The following is a 4,528-nucleotide window of genomic DNA, read 5'->3' on the forward strand; positions in this document are numbered from 1 at the left end:
AGGTGGCATACAGTGCTGGGGAAAAGTATTTGTCCCTGCCTAAATTTCAAAATTTGGTGCACATTCGAAACACTGCGTCACACTGGCCTACACCTTAAACCAGAAGTTGATAATGCATATGTTGAGGACAATTTTAACTTAATATTAAACATCTTTGTTTAAAAAAAAGTCTCCCTTTTAGTAACTTGTGTGGCCCCTTTGTAGTTTGGAGGAATTTTGGTCCATTGCTGGTGGTGGGCTGCTTGCATGCGCTGAACTTTTTTTGCTTCTTCCACACCCTTTCTATTAGACTAAGTACTAGACTTTGACTTGGTTGTTCCTAAATGTGGAATTTCTTCTGCTTTAACCATTTCTTTGTAGACTTGCTTGAATGCTTGGGGTCATTGTCATGATGCATGATTCACTCAAGGTTAAGCTTCAGCTCTTGGACAGAGCCTGACATTCTCCTGCAAAATTGCTGGTACAATTTAGAATTCGTAATAGATTTCATTAATAACTGCAAACCACCCTGGTCCCAAGGCAGTGAAGCAGCCCAAAATCATGATACTGCCACCCTCACATTTCACAGTTTGGATGAGCTCTCCAAAACGTTCTTCCAAAAGGCTTCTAGCTTGTCCATGTGGCCTTGAGCAAACTTTGCACAAGCTATAGTGTTGCTTTTAGAGAGCAGTGGCTTCCCCTTTATTAATCTCCTATTCATTCCATTCCTGTTTATTACTCAACTACAGGACTGCAGATCTTTTCTTTAAAGAACACGTATGAACAAGTGTATGATGTTGAAACATGAGAGGGCCTGCTAAACTCCTCAACCTCATTACCATGCTCTTGAATGAAACATCTGTCTTCCATAGCACATTCAAATGAACTGATCCTCCTAGAGGTTCAGTGATAAATATTGGATAATTGTGTCCAATTAATAAATATAATTATTGTGTCATTTGTTGAGTTGGGGTTCTCTTTATCTAGGTAATGGATATAATGTCAGATGTATGCAGAACTACAGAACTTCCCAGCAGCACTGGTATCATACTCAGTTCCATGTACATAAGCAAAATCTCAACAGGGCTGTACTTCTCTGAGTAATTTTGAATGATAATAGGTTTACATCTGCTTTTGCATATTTGTGAGGAAAGCAGTTTTACTCAGTTCAGTCAATCACATGCAGTTCCTACATCCAAAGTCCCATGAGCTTTTTGGCAAGAATTAAAAAAGCCATCACATATACCTAAAGAGCCAAAGATCCCAGGGTATCCAAGAAGCCAAAAAGAATTTGTGATGTTGACAAATCATCTCATATCAAGTGTAACCCCAATGGATTTCCATTCTCCAGTAATATTTACTACTTTTACTCAACTTTAGAAGTATTGGAATGTATTTGTTCAAGCATTTTGATAGTAATTGTAGTGTAATCAATTTTTATTGATGAGGAAATTGTGTAAACACTCGGGCAATCACACAACACACTCTGCCAATACACACTTTGTCCTTGACCTAACGATACATTAACCTACTTTTGTGACCTGAATAAACTCAATCACTGTGAATAAGACTTTGCAGCAAATGCTGTAAATGGAATGTAAATGTACAAGTGTGCAGGGATGGAAGTGTATATCAGTACAGAAATATGTATTATGTGTTGGTTTATTTATTTATGTTTTTTTACTAATGTACTTATTCATAAAGGGGAAAAATACTTTTTACTAGTTACATTGTTATTTGAACATTCAAAGTATGCTTCATAAATCTCAGCACATAAACTCAGCAAGGAATAGAGATGTACAATGTGATGCTTTTGGCAATATCACACTATGTATCTATACAAAGCATATCCTAGTGTTTAGGGATGTTTGAAATTTGTGTTTAACCATTTAGGAGTTTATTTAAAAAGGCTCTGAATACGAAGTCTGAATGTTTACTCTTGGCTTGACACAGGCTGTCATTAATTTGCCTGAAAAAGGATAAACCAACATGAAGATCAGATAAGAGAGTTGTCTATCATAGAAACATAAGCCATTTTGAAGCTGAGAAGGAAACTCAACAGTCAGGGACATTGCCAACAACCTCCAGAAAGCAGGGGTGAAGGCATTGCAATTCACCATTTGAAGAAGACAAGAGCAAAACCAGAGGCCATACCACAAGATGATAAGTCTTCATCAGCAGTTTGGAGTTTGAAAAGACATACAGCCATAGGAAATACTCTAGAAGGTTTTATGGACTGACGAGGCCAAGATTAACTTCTACCTAACTAACATCTACTGACAGAAAGGCCAATGTGTGGGAGAAAGGAAACATCTGCTCGTGATCCAAAACATATGAGCTTGTTGCTCAAAATGGTGGAGGTAGTGTCAATGCAGGGGGCTTGCATGGCTGCTTGTGGAAGAGAAATATTAATCTGTACTGATGATGGGACTCATTGATGGTGACAGTCTCTGGGTGAATTCAGGAGTGTACAGAAACATTCTGTCTGCCAGTAAACAGAGAAATGTATCCTGTCTAATCTGGAGGAACTTCATCATAACATAATAACAACTTCCAAAATAGCAACTGTGACCATTTGTGGTAAAAGACGGGAAAAGAAGAACACAAGAGTTTGTGATGGCAGTGTGTCGCTGCTGTAGTGCAAACCAGTTGGATGAAAAACTGCAAACTGGTTTAAAAAAAAAAAGAAAGTAAGAAAGAAAGGTGGATTCAAAAAAGTGGTACAAAAGCCAGGCCAGGTCAAAACCGTAAGAAGCAAAAACTGATATGTGGGATTAGGCAAACAAGAGGAGTCCAAGCAATCAATCATCCACCCCATGTGACCCAAACCAGACAGAAAATAAACAGAGCAAAAGAGACCATCCAAAAAGGACACAGAGAGAAAAGCAAAAATGCACTGGATAAAAGAATGGCAATACTTTACAACAATAGAGGCAAATGGGTAAGCTGTACACATGAGAACTGGGTGAGGGCTCGGGTGACATGGATCATTGGGACAGTTCACGATTGGTGTGCTGGGGACACGTGACAGTGGCATGGGTGTTCATGGAATCCTAGGTAATAGAGTCCGTAGGGTTAACAGTGATGGAAGGTGTGCCTTCAAAGGTGCCAGAGTTAAAGATATTATAAATATTATAGATTTCTAGATATGTAAAAGCTGCACATCCATGGATGTACAAGCAGAATTTGATCACAGAAGCCATACTTGATCAGGATCTGTTCCAGCTGTGGATCTCTGATTGTGAAAAAGTGTTCTGTGCATCACTGTACCACTGCATAAGACTGTTCTACTGATTAGGTGTGCAACATTATGTTATATATTATATATACAGGTTAGGTCAAATAAGTGGGCAGTCATTAACCCGGAGAAAGTAAACAGAAGTAGTTTTGATTGGATGGAGAACAGAGAAAAATCACAGAGAAAATAAGCACAATAATTATATTCAATTCATAGCAATTTTATTTATATGACCCTTTTTACAACAAATGTTGTCACAAAGCAGCTTTAGGTCAACACCGGATAATGATAAAAAGCAAAATAGGAATAAACACAACAATAAAACTAAACTGAATTAAGGAAACAATGATAAATGTGACGTCAAGCCATACAAGGCGAAAATGTGAATAAGTCCTGCAGATAAACAGCCAGCATAGCATCATGCAGTGAGGAGAGGATGAATCAATGCAAGCTCCCAGAGCAGGACAGCGTGCTGAAGGGTAGTGGAGAGCCAGGTCAGGTGGTAACAGGATGGAACAGTTGGAACCGGGCATCTCAGTACATGTGAAAGAGAGAAAGAGAGAAAACAGAAAGGAGGGAAAAACACAAGAGGTTAGGAAGAGCACAGGAAATTGTCATGGGGGGGGGGGGTAATATAGTGTGGTAGGATCCAATAAATGGACTTGTATCAGCAGCAAGCAGACAGCAGGGGGCAGCTCATCGTATAGGGGAGAGGAAACAATGATGTGTTTAGGAGTTTGAATAGACTGATGTTCGACCTGTAAAGCAAGTAGATTAGAGAGACTGCAGTACTGATCAGGAACCTGTGAACAGAGAGCAGTACAGTCCGAACATGTTAGCATTCATAAAAGCTACAGCAGCTCAGATAACAGTACAGTGCATTGATGGATTATCTGAAAGCTTGAGCAAAAAGGTAGGTTTTTAATCTAGATTTAAACACAGAGGGTGTGTCTGAGTCTGAGTTGGGGAGCCTTATAAGAGAAAGCTCTTCCTCCAGCGTTGTTTCTCCTAAAGCGAGGAACTGACAAAGCCAGCGTCCTGCGAGCGAAGTGTATGTGATGGATAGTATGGTTTGAGAAGTTTGCCAAGATATTGTGGGTCCAAACCATTTAGTGACTTATATGTCAGAAAGAGAATGATATAATCAAAGAACCAGTGCAGGGATGAGAAAATGGGACTAATATTGTCAAAGCCCTAATGAGCACATTTTGAACTAGTTGGAGCTTTCTTAGTGATTTACGCTTCTCTGCATCAGGTAAGGAGAGTACTTTACACAGTTTAGCAATATTATGTAGGTGGAAGAAGGCCGAT

Source organism: Salminus brasiliensis, chromosome 1, assembly GCF_030463535.1.
Source record: "Salminus brasiliensis chromosome 1, fSalBra1.hap2, whole genome shotgun sequence".
NCBI lineage: Eukaryota > Metazoa > Chordata > Actinopteri > Characiformes > Bryconidae > Salminus > Salminus brasiliensis.